This window comes from Eurosta solidaginis, chromosome 2 (assembly GCF_040869045.1).
Source record: "Eurosta solidaginis isolate ZX-2024a chromosome 2, ASM4086904v1, whole genome shotgun sequence".
Taxonomy (NCBI): Eukaryota; Metazoa; Arthropoda; class Insecta; order Diptera; family Tephritidae; genus Eurosta; species Eurosta solidaginis.
In genome coordinates this window covers 33,955,719-33,978,040 of record NC_090320.1, presented here as the reverse complement: position 1 = coordinate 33,978,040, position 22,322 = coordinate 33,955,719, and the positions used below count along the sequence as shown (strand labels likewise).

The following is a 22,322-nucleotide window of genomic DNA, read 5'->3' as shown; positions in this document are numbered from 1 at the left end:
GGAAATTACCCGCTTTTTGGAAATTTTTTTCCATCCGACCTTTGCATTCGTAGGTTTCAATAAACCGCAATGTAAAATCTTTTTCTTCCGCGAACTTGCTCATTTCACGTTCTCACAAAACTAACACACTAATGCATGTCAATCACGTTGGCCACGATCAAATAGACCAGCTGTCAAGCGAAAAAATCTAAAAATTTTGATCTTCATCAACGCGAAGCCGACACCAAGTACGTGTGAGCACGACTACCGCTGACCGCCCGTTGATATGGTTACAGCGTTTTTTGCCAGCCAGCATACCAAAATCGTGTACCGTGGAGACATAGTATTACCAAATATGTTGTACTGTGAATCGCCGCTGCCGCTACATATCGCGCAGCATAATGTGTGCATACCTTAATGCAGAATGTTAAACGCATTTATATGAAAAATTTCTTGTGCCGCGGCCTTTAGTATTGTATTGTTGGTGATGCATAGTACCGGAATAGGCCATGGTGATGATTATTTTTAGCAATAATAAATAGAGAAATTGCATAAATAATAAAGTTTACAAAAGTAAACGCAATATGCCATAATTAATGAAACGAAATGGTTTGTGGCTTGGTGAAGTGAAGTGAAGAAGAAGAAATTATATGTGTAATTGGGAGCAGTGAAAGATAGTGAAAGCAGATAAAAAGTGGAAAAAAATACTATGAAATTTATAATTGCAATGCTAATACTATTTATAAGCTCTAAATTAAAAAAGTGCAGTGAATATTTAATAAAATTTTAGTGGTGTACCAAAAGTTAACACGTCGCGAATATCTAACGACCGAAGGACACAACAAAAATAGATACGCGAGCGTTTGCTGCATCCCCCTTTTGGTGTTGATTGTGCGTGCATAAGGCAAGTCGATTCGTGCACAACCAAATTATTATTTTAAAATGCCTAATTATATTTGTGAATATTAAAAAAAGATAAAAATGTTTCGTTCGATTAGAGTGTAAAAATCTGTTGGATACAAAATTATTACATAACTTCATCAATTTACATGGACGAAATCTAACTTTGGCTTGAATACTCATATTACATTACATTTATAATTTATTGTTGCATCATTATTGTAAGGTATGTCATTAAATTTGTTAAAACTATCGTTGCTGTATGTATGTATATATCTTGCACAAATCATTCCTGTAGCAGTCGTGCTTGTCCCAGATTTGGATTCATGTACCCGTCAAGGGAGTTTATATAGCTGAAAAACTACCCGTGTAGTGTTTTTGTTACAGTCAAGTTAAGGAAATTTCTAACCTTAGAGAAATATTGTGATTTTACATTAGAATTCTAATTTAGATATCTAGTGCATCTCTTATCGAAAACTAGGTTATAATTCGTTTAGAGAACGATTTGAGAAACACTATAAATGCGATGTCACATGTAGAACATGATCACTCATCCTTAATGTTAAACAAAAGAATTAAAAATCGGGAGAAGTTGTGCCAAAATATTGGTGGTTGGAAAATCAGTTGTTCGATTGTAAAATTTAAAAGTAGTATTAATAGCAAATGTTGGCATGCTATTTGACGGGCAATGTCAGGTAAACCTGCCCTCATCCATATTTCAAATCAACGCAGAGCTTAATACTGAAGGAATAAGTGACAGCTAAAATTTCGTTTAGGTTAGGCTTTGAAGTATTATCAGAAGCCTTTGAAATACATTCATATCAAGTATATAAGCTTATATCATATTAAAGGCTCTGCCGACCCCGAGCTCCTCATGGATTTAGGGGCTGGGAGGGCGGTATGGCCTGGAAGGTCGCATGTGGTCATAACAAATCCTTCCCGAGATGGCCGGGCTTGGTGCCGGAACGTACCGGATCTTCATCAGGCAAAGGACCATCAACATCGATAACACTCCCCAAGGCCTTCGGGGAGTGTCCTTATCGCTACAACACAACAACAAATTTCTTTAATGACATTTATATACATACACACGTACGTTTGAAAGTTCTTGTAGATGGTGTTCTGGGGACATTAGAATATTTAGGGTATAAAATGTATAATGAGTTACCTTCTGATTTGAAAGACTGTTAAAATATTAGTAAGTTCAAAGAAAAACTGTTTTTATATTGTACGTCACTAAATGTGACATGAGTATTTATGTTAATCTCTTATTTTAACCTAAACTAGGTCTTAAAGACCGTAATAATATATAAATAAATAAATAATAATAACCGAGGCGGTTCTGAGGGCGGTATTTTGGCAGGCCTGTAGCTTCTTCCAGTGAGAAGTCTTTAGGCTTGGTGGCCATATCGGGCTCGCGTAGCATGCAATCGGCTGGCCAATTGCTTTGTAAGTGGTAATGAGCGTTTCTTTATCTTTACCCCAAGTACTGCCCACAAGAGATTTGATGATTTTATTGCGGTTCTGGATTTTTGGTACAATTGCGGCTGCATGCTCACCAAAATGTAGATCCTGATCAAACGTCACATCCAAGATTTTGGGGTTTGGGACAGTCGGTAGTGTAGTGCCATCGATGTGAATGTTCAAAATGGTCGACATTTGGGACGTCCATGTTGTAAATAAGGTCGCCGATTATTTATTCGGTGATAATGTCAGGTTTCGCGAACCGAAAAAACTGGAGAGATCAGGGGGTAGCCGTTTATTTTGTCGCAAAACTAATCGATCTGTGGACCTGGGCCTGTGGCCATTATTGTCTCGAGATGGTCGGGCTAGTACCTTAATGGTGCTTTGTTACCGAAACGTACCGGATCTACATACATTTGGGTGGGTCAAATTTATTGTTAAAAGGCACATCCAGTTTCTGAATCTATGGGTCATACTGAGTAATATTGTCCAGGAGACCATATGGTCTGAAATGAATTTCGATCCTCCTTAATTTTGTTAAAAAATTTTATATCCCAATCCGAATAGCGGCTCTCACAAATAAAATACATGAAAATAAATGACAAATTCTGATTCGGATTGGGATATAAAATTTTCTAACAAAATTAGGGAGGCTCGAAATTCATTTCAGACCTATGGTCCCATAGACATACCCATAGATTCAGAAACTGGATGTGCACCTGAGGTTTTTTCCCCATTTTTCCTCATACAATTTGACCCGCCCCAACATACATATATCCGGCAAAGGACTATCAACATCGATAAGACTCCCCAAAACCTTGGGGAGTGTCTTTATGGTTAATACAACAACAACTCTGAAAAAAATTTACAACAGAAACGCCAAACTACAGATAAACTTTTTTTTTTATTTCCTTGATACCTATGTATCTTTGACATTTCTGTTAATTAAGTTACAAAAACAGATATGGCACGCGTTCTCTCCACCGAGTTCTGTTATGGGCTAGTCTCTTGACCTCTCTCCACGACCCTTCCGACCGACATTCGGCGTGAACATTTCTAATCCATGACGTCCGCGGTCGTCCCCTCCACCGAGTTCCTTGTGGGCTCCAATCAAGCGCCCTTTTTGTTATACATGATTCGTTTTTTCTTAGTATATGGCCAAGCCATTGCGATTTTCTTCTCTTTATGGTTGTTTGAATCACCGCAGTGTTCGTCATTAATAAACCTTTAATGGCGCTATATTTGATTTTTGTTCATTTCTTATTATACCTTTCATGAACATGAAATGGTATATTAACTTTGGTCCGATGTTTGTAACGTTGAGAAATATAGAAGATAGACTCATTATTAAGTATACCGAATTGATAAGAGCAACGAACTGAGTTGATACAGCCATGTTCGTTGTCCGTCCGTCTGTTTGAACGCAAACTAGTCCCTCAAATTTTAAGATATCTCAATGAAATTTGGCACAAGGATGTATTTTTGTATATTAGACATTGGTCGGATCCGGTGGGATCGGACCACTATAACATATATCTCCCATACAACCGATCGTTCAGATAAGACGATATTGATCATTTTTGCCGCAATTTAGAAAGTATAAACGTGAAACTCGGTGATATATATTCATATATATCATAGAAGATATTCTGAAAAAATCACTTGATCGGAGCTATATATCGTTATATCCCATACAGCCGATCCTTCAGATAGATTTTTGGCCATTTCTCCCTTAATTTAGAAAGTATAAACGTGAAACTCGGTGATATATATTTTAATATATTTATTTATTTGTTTGTTAGTCTACAAATTTTAGAATTAATCAGACTAAATATGAATGAATGAATGAATAAAAATGCGAATTACAGTGTAAAATTAACAAGCATACATAGTGAGCAAAATTATATTATAAAATATGTATATATATATATATTATTGAATACGTTGTCGGGATGGACTGTGATGCCGAGCAACGGAATTGATTATCAGTGCTGTCGGAATGGACGTGATTTCGAGCAGCTGATGTATATTTAACACACAATTAGTAGGGCTGCGATGTGTGGGAGGTTGGAAAGGACGTGATTCCAAGCCACCCGCCCAAAGTAATAATTGATTATTAGTGCTGTCGGAATGGACGTGATTTCCAGCAGCTGATGTATATTTAACACACAATGAGTAGGGCTGTGATGTGTGGGAGGTTGGAAAGGATGTGATTCCAAGCCACCCGCCCAAAGTATTTATTGATTATTAGTGCTGTCGGAATGGACGTGATTTCGAGCAGCTGATGTATATTTAACACACAATTAGTAGGGCTGCGATGTGTGGGAGGTTGGAAAGAACGTGATTCCAAGCCACCCGCCCAAAGTAATAATTGATTATTAGTGCTGTCGGAATGGACGTGATTTCGAGCAGCTGATGTATATTTAACACACAATGAGTAGGGCTGCAATGTGTGGGAGGTTGGTAAGGACGTGATTCCAAGCCACCCGCCCAAAGTAACTGGAGCAGGTAACAGATTTAGTTTAACATGTGATTTTGAAACAGTTATGAGTTCAAGGCAGTGAGTATATATTTTTTTATACTGTAAAGTGTGTCGCAAGTATCAATATTATTACAGTGATTATTGAAATCTTGACACAGACAACGAAGAGGTTCATGCATTTGAAAATTCGATCTACATGTATTTAAATATAGCGGTTGGAAATATCGAGAGGGTCTAAAAGGGACATTAAACATCACCTCGCCAAGCAGAAATGGACTGTTTATCATCCCCCTTAATAGTTTTACCATAAATAAAACGCCAGGCATCTCCCAACGGCTCTGTAGTGAAGGCAGCTGTAAAAGTTTTAACCGGCTGCAATAGGGCGGTAGGTTCCTTGATGGATCCCAGGGCAAATGATTTAAAGCAAAGAGCAAAAATTACTTCTGGACCGATTCCAATTTTTCGCTATGAACCTGATAACGCGGGTTCCACATAATGGAAGCATATTCCAATATAGGTCTTACTAACGATATAAAAAGAGTTTTAGTGACATAGGGGTCATTGAATTCCTTTGACCACCTTTTTACGAAAGCCAAAGCCAGAAAAAATCACTTTGATCGGAGCTATATATAGTATATATCCCATACAACCGATCGTTCAGACAGAAAGATTTATGGCAATTTCTCCCTTAATTTCCAATATAAAAACGTTAAACTTGGTGATATTTATTCTAATATATTATAGAAGATTTCATGAAAAAATGATTTAGGTCGGAGCTACATATATATAATATATATCCCATACAACCGATCGTTCAGATAAGGGGGTTTTTTGCCATTTTTTTATATTTATTTAAAGATGCCATGATTTACATTGCTCACTTCTACAAAGATATAATAAATGAATCAATAAACAGTAGCATTGTTCCAAATTGCTGGAAAGTATCAACTATAGTACCTGCGGAAAAAGTCAAAAATACAGTAAGGCCAGAGGAACTGCGCCCAATTAATACGCTACCCGCAGATGAAAAAATTATGGAAACGGTGGTTAAAAATCAATTAGTGGCATATCTAGATAAATACCAAATTATTATACCTGAACAATCTGGGTTTAGGAAAAGCCATTCTTGCGAAACCGCACTGAATATGGTTATTGCGGAATGGAAAGAGGATATAACTGATAAGAAAGTTGTGATCTCAGTCTTTTTAGACTTAAAACGTGCTTTTGAAACTGTGGATAGAGAGGAACTGCTGAATGTTATGTTTAATAATGGGATAAGAGGAAAATCCTTGGAATGGTTCAGAAGCTATTTGAGTAATAGAAAACAGAAGACGATAATTGGAAGTGCAGTTTCACCGGTTGCTGATGTACATATTGGGCTACCGCAAGGTTCAGTATTGGCACCGCTATTGTTTACAATATATATTAACGATATTAAAGAATGCTTGAAATATTGCAATATTCGACTATTTGCGGATGATGCATTGATAACCATTAGTGAAAGAAGTGAGGGCTTTGCGGTATCGAAAATGCAAGAAGACTTAGACTCCCTTTACAAATGGCTATGCCATAGAAAGTTGAAAGTGAACGTGGATAAAACCAAAAGTATGATATTTTGCAAAAATCAAAGCATTATGGGTGCCAATACCCTTAGCAATATTACTCTGAAGATAAGAAATGTTGAAATTCAGCAAGTAGACAAGATCAAATACCTAGGAGTCTGGATCGACAAAAACCTTAGATTTGGAGAACACATAAATTATTTAGAAAACAAAATTGCAAAAAAAATTGGTTTTATGTACAGAACTTGTAAATATATTAGTCAACGACACAAATTATTAGTGTATCGATCAATTATTGAACCGCACTTTATCTATTGTCCAACAATCCTGCTATTAGCAAATGACACACAAATAAAAAAACTGCAGATACAACAAAACAAGGCAATGCGATTAATTTTAAAATGTTCGCTTAGAACACCAAAAACTACAATGCTAAATATGTTAAACTGGCTCAGTGTAAAACAGTCGATATATTATTTCACATTGAAATTTATACATCATATGAAATTAGGAATAACACCGAATTATCTGAACGGGAGAATACATTTTAATCATGAAATACATAACTATGGAACTAGAAGCAGCGGAAATATAAGACTGCCTAGAGTAAGAACGGAGTTCGCGAAGAAGACTTTAGAATATATAGGTTATAAAATGTACAATGAATTACCAAATGCGATAAAAGACTGTGAAAATATTAATAAGTTTAAAGCAAAATTATTTTTATACTGTAAGTCATTAAGCATGTAATGTATACAATTTATTTATATATATATATATATATATATTTTTTTTTTTTTACCTTGAACTAGGTCTTAAAGACCGTAAATAAATAAATTATTATTATTATTATATAAAATCGTTTAGGTATGTACATCTGTTCACTATATATTTCTTATCTTATACAGCGCATTATTTGGAGATTCAGTCGCATTCATGAAAGGTATGAAGTCTTCGGCACAGCCGAAGAAAGTCCCGTCCTTACTTGTTTTTAGTCTGTTTTTTGTAATTATAAGACGCTGCTGTATCAGCAAAACACGAACTATACAAAAATTCTGCAGACAAGTTCACTGCTTTACAAGTTCATATGCACCGAAAATGCACCCAAAAAGTACTAAGTACATGGTGTGAGTCGATTGAGTGAACCCGGCTTAATTGAATGTATATATGTATATATGAAAATTTGTTGAAGCCAAGTGCCAAATGCTAGTTAATTGGAGGTATGTAGTGTTATTGGATTTATCTCTATCTCTACACATGAAGTGTTCATATGAACAAGTTTCATACTTACTAAGATCATTAATGCTGTTCACTTTCTCCTTGAAACTTCCAAATATTGAAATTCGATTTGCTTTTACAGGCAACTGCTATTTGGTTTCGAGAGATAAAACTTAGCGAATTCTACAAGATCAAGATGCCAGATTTCTAGCATCCCATTCCTTTTCGTCCTTCAGCATACGCACTACAAAAATCCAGGGATATTTCCCAATGTTAGGTCTGATTGACCGGCCAATTCAACCTAACCTCCTAATGCTACTTAACATCCTGAGGAAACCCACAATGGTGCTCGGCATTACAGAGTGTATGTGTCTACTTTTTAACTTTAGCGATCCGGAGATCCTTAGTCTTATTCTCGAAAAGAATTTAAGTACTCTTCATTCCACCCACGGAGTAAATCCACCTCGCTTTATTTAAACATTTTATATCTTAGTAAACATTGATTGGTGCAAAGTTAAAATGTATTTCGGCACTGTGCATCCCTCTTCCATCTTATACTTTTCACATTCAATCAATATTATCTTATAAACAAAACTTACGGCAACCCCAGTGCGTTAGGGGGTCAGAATATACCCGCGGTAGGTATGCCTGTCGTAAGAGGCGACTAAAATACCAGATTCAAGGGGCTGTGTAGCGCAACCCTTTCAGGTTGCCAGCGCAATATATAGCTTCTCCAAACCCAATTGTCAACCTCACCTACCCGTTGCGAATCCTGTTTCACTAACAGACGAAGCTCTGGCGACTCCCAACTCCTCATAGAACTAGGGGGAGGGATGGCCTGAAGGTTTAATGTGGCCATATAAATCGTTCCCGAGATGGTCGGGCTAGCACCTTAATGGTGCTGTGTTACCGCAGCGTACCGGATCTGTATCCGGCAAAGGACCATCACATCGATAACACTCCCCAAAGCCTTCGGGGAGAAACCTTATCGCTACAACAACAAGTAATTCCCCAGTCATGCCATACATTTGCCGTTGTTGTTGTTGTTGTAGCGATAAGGTTGCTCCCCGAAGGCTTTGGGGAGCGTTATCGATGTGATGGTCCTTTGCCGGATAAAGATCCGGTACGCTCCGGTACAACAGCACCATTAAGGTGCTAGCCCGACCATCTCGGGAACGATTTATGTGGCCACATTAAACCTTCAGGCCATTCCCCCCTCCCCACCCCCAAGTTCCATGAGGAGCTTGTGGTCGCCAGAGCCTCGTCTGTTAGTGAAACAAGATTCGCCGCAGATAGGTGAGGTTGACAATTGGGTTCGGAGAAGCTATATATTGCGCTAGCAACCTGAAGGGTTGCGTTACACAACCCCTTGAATCTGGCATTTTAGTCGCCTCTTACGACAGGCATATCTACCGCGGGTATATTCTGATCCCGGGTATTTGCCGTCGAGTGCAACTGTGCTTAGCACTTTGTACATTGAATCTTCTCACATTAAAATGTGCATACATAAATATTAGGGGGACTCATGTAACCGTATAAATGCCTTATAAAGTGTGTAAACGTATAAATTTATCTAGTGCGTAAACGAGCTGTCAAATTTTGTATGAAAAATCATTTACACAATTTGTATAAATTTACGCGCACATTTCATTGTGTAAACGCGATAAACTCAAAGGAATGCAACCTTGCAGACATTACAACCATCATTTTCATCAGAAATCTCCAACATCAGCAAGTAATGGCGTTTTAGTTTTGATTTTTCACTTAATCTTTGTATTTTTTAATTTGTATAACAATCAAAAAAATTTTGTTTGGCAATAATACAGCTGATAAACAATCAAGTTTCTCAAGAGTATTACTAGGTGCGTTCATATAACCGCGTGTGTAAATGGATATAATTTTACACCTTATAAGTTTATATGCTTTCATGAGTCCCCCTATTAATAGATAAAGATATGTATATGTATGTCTGTTTTCTTGAATTTTTGCATACAAATATATGTAAATATGTATCCACTATTGCCTTGTTTATGCAATATAAGTGTCTCCAATTCGGGATACACACGTACACTGTCCAGCAAATACGATTTTGGAATGCAATGCCAGTGAATACGCCCCCATCAAAGTCCATATTTTTCATTTCATTTCATTTATTAAAAGATATATATATTAGCACAATAAGATCATGTATGATCTTTTATAGTACAACAGACATTAAATAACAGGATAATAATAAAACATTCAAGCCTTAAATTTAACACATTTAAGGTATATAAAATAATATATGATGGAAACCAAAACAGATTCATAACAGAATATGCTCATTACAATTCAAAAAGAACAAAAAGAAGAAAAAAAAAAGTTTAACATTAGCAAATATTCGCTCCCAACGCTTACGAACGCTTACGAAAAACAATTAGGAAAATAAAAACGAACTTAGTATTAATATCGGTTATATGTAAATATACAGAAAGCCTACAGTAAGGCATTTTCGAAAAAAGAATTGGAATTTAGACCATACATGATCGGCAGTATCGAGACATTGTTCAAAGCTTAGACAAAGTTAAGGAAGACACCTAAGGCATACAGTTGTTGTTGTTGTATTAACCATAAAGACGCTCCCCGAGACCCTGGGGAGTATTATCGATGTTTATGGTCCTTTGCCGGATATAGATCCGGTACGCTCCGGTAATAAAGCACCATCAAGGTACTAGCCCGGCCATATCGGGAACGATTTACAAGACCACATTAAACCTACAGGCCATTCCTCCCTCCCCACCCCCTAGTTCCATGAGGAGCTTGGGGTCGCCAGAGCCTCGTCTGTTAATGAAACAGGATTCGCCGCGGGTAGGTGAGGTTGATAATTGGGTTGGAGAAGCTATATATTGCGCTGGCAACCCCTTGAGAGGGTTGCGCTACACAACCCATTGAATCCCCTAAAGCATACTCCTTCTATTTCACGTGTTGATGTCAGCCCATTCACATTTTCCTAGTTTATTTTATAACCGATAGTTTATTTAATGCATTTTGTGTGTACATATGTATATGTAAATAAAGATGAAGGCGGGTGATTTTGTGTATAAAAATCAGCCCAATTCTAAACGAAAATTCCGTGCGAGTTTTTTCCCTTCTCCCATTCCTCGTATTCTAAATAAAAATTCACTTCTCCCTTTCCTCATATTCTGAACAATGTTCGAAAAAGCGGAAACCGGTTATGGGAGAAAAGTAGGTATTATGAATGTGAGGGAGAGGGAGATTTCTCTGCCATTTCATAGGAGTTTTTTCACTTGTTAAATTAAAGGGAATGCATCAAAATAGTTAAAGGAAATTGGTTATTTTAAGAAAGAACACTTATTTGTACAAATTTATGCTAAAATATGTATTTATATATTTATGAAAAGTATATCATAAGCAACGGTAGAGCTCTTGGTATACAAATTTGATGCAGCCATCCAGAAATTGCGCAAGGATTTTTTAATAAGGCTTAAATAGATTTTGGCATATGATGAAGGACGAATTCGACTCAACTTGGCCGCCAGAAAATTGCTTTGCTGAATGGAACAGGCAACTCCGGCAGATTTGTGTTATGCGGCCGTCTTCTTCTTATGTTCCGCTGTTGATGTTGCTGTGGCACCAATTCATTACTCATTTCAGTGAATACCACATGAAATGCAATAAATACTGTGCAATGTTTATATTTTATTTCTTAATTTCCAACAAATTTGCAACAATAATTAAACTTTTCAATTTTTTAAACAAAATAAGAAATGTGCAACGAAATTTCAATTGACAAAACAGCTGACTTCGAAAATTCGAAATTCCTATTCCCCAATTATTGTTCTCCCTAGGAGAACAGAATTGGAGGAATTTTTCCGCGGGAATAAAAAAATCCGCGAGAACAAAATTCCGCGAGAATATTTAGAATTGGTCTGAATATCAATATACGCGATTATTTACAGTTCGAAAGTAATGTACATATTCAAATTAGTTCGTCGTACTTATATATGAAATTGAAATATTTCAAAAAAGGATACCCCAAACATAAAGTTGCGGTCGGCTCTAGGTTAGGTGGTAGCTGCCCTGGTATGGGAAACTCACTTGGACAGCATGAAGGTCCGTTGTGACACCACCTAAAATAATGGTGTCGTATAGCTAATTAAAGAATCGTTTCTACTCCGACCCATCTCAACCTAGGATAAATCCTCCATAGATCCAAGTGAGTCGCGACAGAAATATTTTAGCCTATTTCAGGCAAAAGCTTTGTTGTTGTTGTGTGAACCGTTTGACGTTGACGTGTTTGGAAGTGTTTTGTTAGCTTCGTATAATTATTTATATTAATGCACAAAAAAGTTTTTCCTATTGGTTTTAATTTAACAAAAAAATCTTGTGTTAATAAACCACATCAAACAAAACAAAATAAAAGGAAAGATAGTGACTTTATTAACTTTTTTACAAGTGGCGGGAGGGAAGGCAAAATGCCGCCCTCTGAGTGTAAAGATTGTTACAAATAGACGATTCTATTCCATGTTCAGGAGGCTGTGGCAGCTTTTTCTGCATTATATGTAGTAATATGAAAAGACAGGAAATCAAATTGCTGAGTGAAAATGCAAATATTAAGTGGTTTTGTAATCAGTGCACATTATGTGATACAAATACGAAATTTATTGAAATCAAACATTTGATAGAAAATTGCGATCAAAACAAAATCGGAAAGAGAGAAATGAAAGACATAATTGAAGAAGCCTTGTTTAATAAGATTCAACATCTGAAAACTAGTCTGATTACAGATTTCAACTCATTGCATGAGCATAATGTGGAAATTAAAATTTGCCAAATGAAGAAAGATATATTAACAGAGCTATCGAAAACATTAGAAAATAATAACGAAAAAATATACACCACTCTACAAAATGCCAATAGCAAAAACAATAACAATAAAGTTACATATGCTGAAGCTGTAGCACAAAAGGAAAATAGAATTGTTATTAAACCAAAAGATAAAGCAAAGAAAAATAAACATACAAAAGAAGCATTAAAAACAGTGATAGAGCCAACCGAATGTCATGTGACGGGAGTGAAAGAAATAAACAACGGAGGGATTGTAGTTCAATGCAAGAATAAAGAGTCATGCGAACTACTGCAGAAGAAAATAGCGGAACAAATTGGAAAAGAGTTCGAGGCAGAGAAAACTAAAGATAAGAGAGAAATGAAGAAAATATTTTAAAGTGATTGGTTTAACAGAGAGACTAAGCAGTGAGCGCTTAGTAGAATGCATTACGAAACAGAATAGTATATGTGAGGGTAAAGAGTTTAAAAGCCTTCCGCGATTTACAACCAGATTGACTGAATTTTTGTATGTGTGCGTGTCGGGTATTTGACGCTTGCCCCGCGACTATCAAATAAAAAGCCATCAATCAACATTTGCATTGAGAAACCGTAGCGTTCGGACGTGAATATGTCGTCATCGGATGATGACTTTTTTTTACTTGCAACTACAGCAGTTTTATTAAATAATAAAAAAATTTATAAACATTTTATTAAATAATAATAAAAGCGTTACATTCCATAAAGCTAGTAAACATTGATAATTTTCAATAAATTTTAATATGAATTGCAGTTCTTCCGCGCACTTGTTCATTTTGAATGTCGACACAAACTAAATACAACACTGCGTTTTGTCAATCACACCCCGCGACTATCAAATAAGCTGGCGTCAAATGAAAAAATCAAAAATTTTTGATTTTCATCAACGTGTAGCCGACAACAAATACGTGTGTCACGAAGCCACCCGACTGCACTAACACACACAAAATTCAGTCAATCAGGTTGTAAATCGCGGAAGGCTTTTACAACCAGATTGACTGAGTTTTTGTATGTGTGCGTGTCGGGTATTTGACGCTTGCCCCGCGACTATCAAATAAAAAGCCATCAATCAACATTTGCATTGAGAAACCGTAGCGTTCGGACGTGAATATGTCGTCATCGGATGATGACTTTTTTTACTTGCAACTACAGCAGTTTTATTAAATAATAAAAAAAATTAATAAAAATTTTATTAAATAATAAAAGCTTTACATTCCATAAAGCTGGTAAACATTTATAATTTTCAATAAATTTTAATATAAATTGCTGTTCTTCAGCGCACTTTTTCATTTTGAATGTCGACACAAACTAAATACAACACTGCGTTTTGTCAATCACACCCCGCGACTATAATAAGCTAGCGTCAAATGAAAAAATCAAAAATTTTTGATTTTCATCAACGTGTAGCCGACAACAAATATGTGTGTCACGAAGCCACGCGACTGCACTAACACACACAAAATTCAGTCAATCTGGTTGTAAATCGCGGAAGGCTTTAAAGTTGTAAAGATTTTTGAGAACTATAGTCGTAGAGAAGAATGTTTTAATGCACTTGTTGAAACAGATGCAGAGACGTTTGAAAATATTTTGCACCAAAAGAGAATAAATATAGAGTGGGACTCTTGCATTACCATTGAGTACGTAAGAGTATTTAGATGCTTTAAATGTTTAGGTTTTAATCATAAGGCTGTTGAATGCATTAACAAAAAAGCATGTAGTAAATGTGAAGGAAATCATGACTTAAAAGATTGCTAATCAAGTATTTTTAAGTGTGTAAATTGTTGTGAGCTTGTACATAAAAAAACTATTAGAAGCGGATATACACCATACTGCCTTTAGTCAGGAATGCCCCGCATATAAAAGATATATTGAAAGTAAATCTAGAACTAGAAAGTAGCAATCAAGAAATCAATATCCTATTTGCCTTTATCTTAATATTAATAGTATTTTAGGCAATAAAGAGGAACTCGAAAGACTTATTGAAATAAAAAAATCCAGCTATAATATTAAGTGCTGAGACATGTACCACTAATGAAATTTCAAATTCAGAGTTAAATATACATACTTACAAACTAGTACGATGCGATTCACATAGTAGACATACTGGCGGTGTGCTGATTTACGTACATAATTCAATTGAATATAACATTAAATTCAACAAAGCAATAGATAAAAATCTTTGGTGTATTTTTATTAAATTGAAGCACTTCAACCCAAAATGGCAAATTGGAGTGATTTATCACTCTCCTAGTACAAGTGATGCCGATTTTATTAACTATTTGCGCAACGTCCTAGGTAGTACTTGCGAACTGTCAGATAGCAATATTCTTGTAGGTGATTTTAATATCAATTTGAATAATAGCTCAACTTATAGCATTCAACTAATTGATCTATTTAAATCATATTCAATGAATCAAAAAGTTGATTTTGATACCCGTATAACTGAGACATCTAAAACTAAAATTGATTTACTCTTTTCGAATACTGACGATATAGTATGTGAAAAGTTAGATGAACACCAAATATCAGATCATGAAACCATCCAATTTAAAATTAAAAGCAGTCCTAGGTCAAAAATGAGAAGCCTTAAAAAAATTACTTCTTGGGAGTATTATAATCCGGAAGCACTGATAAATCAATTGCGCTTGTGCGATTTTAGCAACTTTAATAGAATTGATTTAGAGTCCAAAGTAGGGCTGGTTAATAGCAATGTTTTAAATGCCATGCGAAACTTAACGTATGAAAAGGGAGTACACTTAAAGTTAATTAATAAATGGTATGACAATGAGTTAGCCAACATGAATAAATATAAATTAGAACTTTATAAACTAGCTCAAATATCCGGAGAATGGGATGAGTATAGAAACATAAAAAAAGAATATAAGAAGCTGGTAAAAATTAAAAAAATTAAGCATATGGAGATAAGATACAGATGAATAATAAAGATAGTAAAGCGATGTGGAAATATTTGAAATTCGCAATAAGTAGGGTTAATGAAGACTCTTCTTTCAAGAAAATTTTGATAAACGGTACAGCATATATGAATGAATCTGAAATTGCTAACAATCTAAATAAATATTTTGTTGATAGCATTGAGGATATTTGCAATAATATAGAAGAATTTTATACAGAAGTAAATTTTCTTATTCAGTTAAATGGGATTTTCAAATTTGTAAAAGTTAGTACAGGCGACGTCATCAAAATTGTCATGACGTTTAAATCTAAGCGAGGTGGTAAAAAGCTGTTATCAGATGGTGTTCTTAAAGACATAATATCATATCTGGGATACATCTATGCGCAAATCATAAATGAAAGTTTAAGTAGTGGCATAGTTCCGGGTATTTGGAAAACTTCTACCATTGTGCCAATCGAAAAAGTTAATAACACAATAAAAGCAGAGGAGTTACGTCCGATAAATACACTGGCCAGTGATGAAAATATTTTAGAACTTGTGGTAAAAAACCAGTTGGTTCAATACTTGGAAGAAAAAAATATACTCATACCTCAACAATCAGGATTTAGAAAAAAACATTCCTGTGAAACAGCTTTGAATATGGTTTTAGCTGAATGGAAAGAAGAACTTAATAATAAAAAGGCGATAATAGCAGTTTTCATTGATCTTAAAAGAGCCTTCGAAACTATAGATAAACAAATATTATTAGGAAAATTGGAAGGAATTGGTATTAGGGATGTTGAACTGGATTGGTTTAAAGATTTCTTAACAAATCGCAAACAAAGAACAGTAATTGGTTCGATAATATCAGACGAAGTGGATGTTGAGATTGGCCTACCCCAAGGCTCTGTTATTGCACCAATTTTATTCAACATTTATATTAATGATATAAATTCTGTTTTGACATTCAGCTCCATAAAACTTTTCGCTGATGATGCTCTAATTTCTATAAATGGCAAAAATGAAAATGATATAAGAATCAAGTTACAAAGTGACTTAAACGCACTTTATATCTGGCTGTGTACAAACAGACTTAAAATTAATATAGAAAAAACTAAATACATGCTTATTTCAAGAAAAAACATTGCTAATTTTGAAACTATTACTATAAATAATATTGAAATAGAAAAAGTAAATACGATTAAATATTTGGGTGTTCAGATTGATTGCAAATTAAAATTTGATGCCCATGTTGACTATTCAGTAAGTAAAATAGCAAAAAAATTATGGTTTATTCAAAGAACTTGTAAAAACTTAAGTAATTATTACAAAGTAAAGGTTTATAGATCCATAGTTGAGCCTTACTTTATTTATTGCTCAACAATATTTTTTATTATGAAAGATTCGCAAATTGATAAGTTGCAAAAAATGCAAAATAAAGCAATGCGCTTTATTTTAAGCAAACGTTATGATACTCCTATAAAAGACATGCTTCTAAGTTTAAATTGGATGAGCGTTAAACAACAAATATTCTTTAACACAATGAAATTTATTTATAATATAAAGTACGGAATTTTACCAGAGTATCTCAGAACAGGTATTACATTTAATTACGAGGTCCATGATATAAATACAAGGCAGAGAAATAATTTTAAATTGCCAAATTATAAAACAGAATCGAAACAAAATGGTCTGTTTTACAAAGGGTTGAAATTCTTCAACGAACTACCTGAATATATAAAAAATTGTGATAGAAACTTATTTAGCAGCCGGTTGTATGACTACACCAAATCTAGGCCGATTAAATGATATAGTCGTTGAGATTTAAATGCATTAGTGATACATGTGTCATAATTAAAATTTGGTCTTTAATTTAAAAATTTAGATTAAGTACACATGTTAATTAATGCAATCATATTTTTATGTTTTGAACTAGGCTCTTAGAGTCGTAATAAATAAATAAATATAAAATATAAATATAACAGTGCTTCGCCCCATTCAGTGGGCATGACCACACGCAAATTGTCATCAAAGTCCTCTAACGGGAGTCAGAGGAAACATTAATAACAGGGTTCACGGGGCGCGCCCTGGAAAAAGCGTTTACAGATTCTGTGTGGATTTGGTTTGGGCCTCCTTATGCTTGTCTATGTCAAACGTCTGTGTTGGCAGGTGCCGACCAGAAGGATCTTACCACTCTGCAAGAGGTGGTGTCCGTCGCTTCCCAAGGCAGTCGGTTCTATGTACCGGAGCGACTCGGAATTTTTCCCGACCAAGGACTGTCATTTCAGTGTGACCCCATTTAATTTGTTGCGTCCCTCCCACAAATTGTCATCCTCCCAGCAGCTCCTTGCAGCAGGACTGCTCCATATTCTCTTACTCCGGGAAGGCATCGAATCCAATCCGGGTCCGTCTCCTGACCCCGGTCCTGAGAAATGGTTTTGCTGCATCTGCCGGAAAAGAATCTTTTTAGGGCGGTCATACTCTGTTCAGTGTGTCTCGTGCAAGGAATGGTTGCATCGGATAGGTTGTTTTGGGCTTGATCCCAAAACCCTACGTCCACGTAACTTTTATAAATCTTTTGTGGCTCCTTGCGGTTCACGCCCAAGGGCGTCCCGTAGTCTACGCCTAAGTGCCCCCCACTACCTCCCAGCAGCCCCGCTGCTCAGCAAGCCACAACAAGTACCCGCTGCTGCTCGCGCCCCACGGCGCCAACAACTCAAACAGCTGCTACCACTCATAACTACTACCTTCGTAGTAGAGTCGGTAGCAATGCTAAGCATCAACCCCTGCCCCGTCTTCTCCCCCCCCCCCCCCCTCCTTTCTGGCAGCAATCGTGCAGGTCAGGGAAACAGACTCTTAGTCCCTACCTCCGTTTGCACCGTTTGCCAGCACAGAATATATAGGTTTGCGACATCCGCCCAATGCAGCTCCTCCCTTGGGTGGTGCCACTTTCCTAGATGTTCTGGTCTCCGCGACGGCAACTCCCCGACGGGTTTCATCGCGCCATGTTGCCAGGTCGCAAACCCAAATCATTCGGGTATCCCAATGATTGCCCGAGGACGCCCAGTCCCAGGGCCACAACAGCAATTGCGTCCTGGCCTTCCACAACCCGTCACTTACCCCCAGAGTGGCGGTGTCTCCCCTTATGCACTTCAGAATTCTGCAGTTAAACTGTAATGGACTAACTGGGAAGATTACGGAGATAGTCGAATTCATGAAAAACCATATCTCATTCGTTTGTCCATGTTTGTCCAGGAAAAATTTTCGTTTGTCCACCTTTTGTTAAAAAGTTATTTCAAAAAAAAAAAAAAAAAATCGTGTGTGAAGTTGGCACCTCCATTTGCGAGTATTTAAAAAAACTAAATGCCATTCGTTTGTCCACGTTTGTCCAGGAAAACTTTTCGTTTGTCCACCTTTTGTTAAAAAGTTATTAAAAAAAAACAAGTAAGGAAGGCTAAGTTCGGGTGTAACCGAACATTACATACTCAGTTGAGAGCTGTGGAGACAAAGTAAGGGAAAATCACCATGTTGTAAAAAGAACCTAGGGTAACCCTGGAATGTGTTTGTATGACATGTGTATCAAATGGAAGGTATTAAAAAGTATTTTAAGAGGAAGTGGGCCATAGTTCTATAGATGGACGCCCGTTAGGGATGTCGCCATAAAGGTGGACCAGGCCTGACTCTAGAATTTGTTTTTACGATATGGGTATCAAATGAAATGTGTTAATGATAATTTTAAAAGGGAGTGGGCCTAAGTTCTATAGGTGGACGCCTTTTCGAGATATCGCTATAAAGGTGGACCAAGGGTGACTCTACGATATGGGTATCAAATGAAAGGTGTTAATGAGTATTTTAAAAGGGCGTAGGCCTTAGTTCTATAGGTGGATGCCTTTTCGAGATATCGCCATAAACGTGGACCAGGGGTGACTCTAGAATTTGTTTGTACGATATGGGTATCAAATGAAAGGTGTTAATGAGTATCTTAAAAGGACGTGGGCCTTAGTTCTATAGGTGGACGCCTTTTCGAAATATCGCCATAAAGGTGGACCAGGGGCGACTCTAGAATTTGTTTGTACGATATGGGTATCAAATGAAAGGTGTTAATGAGTATCTTAAAAGGACGTGGGCCTTAGTTCTATAGGTGGACGCCTTTTCGAAATATCGCCATAAAGGTGGACCAAGGGCGACTCTAGAATTTGTTTGTACGATATGGGTATCAAATGAAAGGTGTTAATGAGTATTTTAAAAAGGAGTGGGCCTTAGTTCTATAGGTGGACGCCTTTTCGAAATATCGCCATAAAGGTGGACCAGGGGTGACTCTAGAATTTGTTTGTACTATATGGGTATCAAATGAAAGGTGTTAATGAGTATTTTAAAAGGGAGTGGGCCTTAGCTCTATAGGTGGACGCCTTTTCGGAATATCGTTATAAAAGTGGACCAGGGTTGACTGTAGAATGCGTTTGTACAATATGGGTATCAAACGAAAGGTGTTAATAAGTGTTTTAAAAGGGAGTGGGCCTTAGTTCTATAGGTGGACGCCTTTTCGGAATATCGTTATAAAAGTGGACCAGGGGTGACTCTAGAATGCGTTTGCATAGTATGGGTATCAAATGAAAGGTGTTAATGAGTATTTTAAAAGGGCGTGGGCCTTAGTTCTATAGGTGGACGCCTTTTCGAAATATCGCCATAAAGGTGGACCAGGGGCGACTCTAGAATTTGTTTGTACGATATGGGTATCAAATGAAAGGTGTTAATGAGTATTTTAAAAAGGAGTGGGCCTTAGTTCTATGTGTGGACGCCTTTTCGAGATATCGCCATAAAGGTGGACCAGGGGTGACTCTAGAATTTGTTTGTACGATATGGGTATCAAATGAAAGGTGTTAATGAGTATTTTAAAAGGGAGTCGATCTTAGTTCTATAGGTGGACGCCTTTTCGAAATATCGCCATAAAGGTGGGCCAGGGGTGACTCTAGAATTTTTTCGTACGATATGGGTATAAAATGAAAGGTGTTAATGAGTATCTTAAAAGGGCGTGGACCTTAGTTCTATAGGTGGACGCCTTTTCGAAATATCGCCATAAAGGTGGACCAGGGGTGACTCTAGAATTTGTTTGTACGATATGGGTATCAAATGAAAGGAGTTAATGAGTATTTTAAAAGGGAGTCGATCTTAGTTCTATAGGTGGACGCCTTTTCGAAATATCGCCATAAAGGTGGGCCAGGGGTGACTCTAGAATGATTTTGTACGATATGGGTATCAAATTAAAGGTATTAATGAGGGTTTTAAAAGGGAGTGGCCCTTAGTTGTATATGTGAAGGCGTTTTCGAGATATCTACCAAAATGTGGACCAGTGTGATCCAGAACATCATCTGTCGGGTACCGCTAATTTATTTATATATGTAATACCACGAACAGTATTCCTTCCAAGATTCCAAGGGCTTTTGATTTCGCCCTGCAAAACTTTTTCATTTTATTCTACTTAATATGGTAGGTGTGACACCCATTTTACCAAGTTTTTTCTAAAGTTATATTTTGCGTCAATAGACCAATACAATTACCATGTTTCGTTCCTTTTTTCGTATTTGGTATATAATTATGGCATTTTTTTCATTTTTCGTAATTTTCGATATCGAAAAAGTGGGCGTGGTCATAGTGGGATTTCGGCCATTTTTTACACCAATACAAAGTGAGTTCAGATAAGTACGTGAACTGAGTTTAGTAAAGATATATCGATTTTTGCTCAAGTTATCGTGTTAAAGGCCGAGCGGAAGGACAGACGGTCGACTGTGAATAAAAACTGGGCGTGGCTTCAACCGATTTCGCCCTTTTTCACAGAAAACAGTTATCGTCCTAGGAGCTAAGCCTCTACCAAATTTCACAATGATTGGTTAATTTTTGTTCGACTTATGGCATTAAAAGCATCCTAGACAAATTAAATTAAAAAGGGCGGAGCCACGCCCATTTTGAAATTTTCTTTTATTTTTGTATTTTGTTGCACCATATCATTACTGGAGTTGAATTTTGGCATAATTTACTTATATGCTGTAAAGATATTAACTTTTCTTTTAAAATTTGAATTAAAAAAATTTTTTTTTTTTAAAAAGTGGGCGTGGTCGTTCTCTGATTTTGCTAATTTTTATTAAGCAGACATAAAGTAATAAGAGAACCGTTCCTGCCAAACTTCATCATGATATCTTCAACGACTGCCAAATTACAGCTTGCAAAACTTCTAAATTACCTTCATTTAAAAGTGGGCGGTGCCACGCCCATTGTCCAAAATTTTACTAGTTTTCTATTCTGCGTCATAAGCTCAACTCCCCTACCAAGTTTCATCGCTTAATGCGTATTTGGTAATGAATTATCGCACTTTTTCGATTTTTCGAAATTTTCGATATCGAAAAAGTGGGCGCGGTTATTGTCCGATATCGTTCATTTTAAATAGCGATCTGAGATGAGTGCCCAGGAACCTACATACCAAATTTCATCAAGATACCTCAAAATTTACTCAAGTTATCGTGTTAACGGACAGATGGACGGACGGACGGACGGACATGGCTCAATCGAATTTTTTTTCGATACTGATGATTTTGATATATGGAAGTCTATATCTATCTCGATTCCTTTATACCTGTACAACCAACCGTTATGCAATCAAAGTTAATATACTCTGTGAGCTCTGCTCAACTGAGTATAAAAAAATCCTGTGTGAAGTTGGCACCTCCATTTGCGAGTATTTAAAAAAACCAAATGCCATTCGTTTGTCCATCGTTTGTCCAGGAAAAATTTTCGTTTGTCCACCTTTTGTTAAAAAGTTATAACAAAAATATTTTTTTTTTTTTCAAAAAAACCCAAAAAATTTTTTGTTTCGCTTTATTGTGCTAAATCGTATGCCCGTCGTTTGCCCATCGTTTGTCTATGTTTTTCCAGGAAAAAATTTCGTTTGTCCACCTTTTGTTAAAAA

General features: G+C 36.4%; 1 protein-coding gene across 2 annotated transcripts in view; it reads left to right on the top strand.

The window, feature by feature from the left end:
• The first annotated feature begins 464 nt into the window (after positions 1 to 464).
• The window catches only part of LOC137239531 (uncharacterized), a 114,697-nt gene continuing 92,839 nt past the window's right edge, over positions 465 to 22,322 (top strand). Inside the window, exons 1-2 of one of the 2 annotated variants that reach the window (XM_067764950.1) lie at positions 465 to 883; positions 978 to 1,105. The gene's annotated coding sequence lies outside the window, so the exon portion shown is untranslated. The remainder of the gene's footprint in view (positions 884 to 977; positions 1,106 to 22,322) is intronic. The other variant, XM_067764949.1, reaches the window with a different exon arrangement.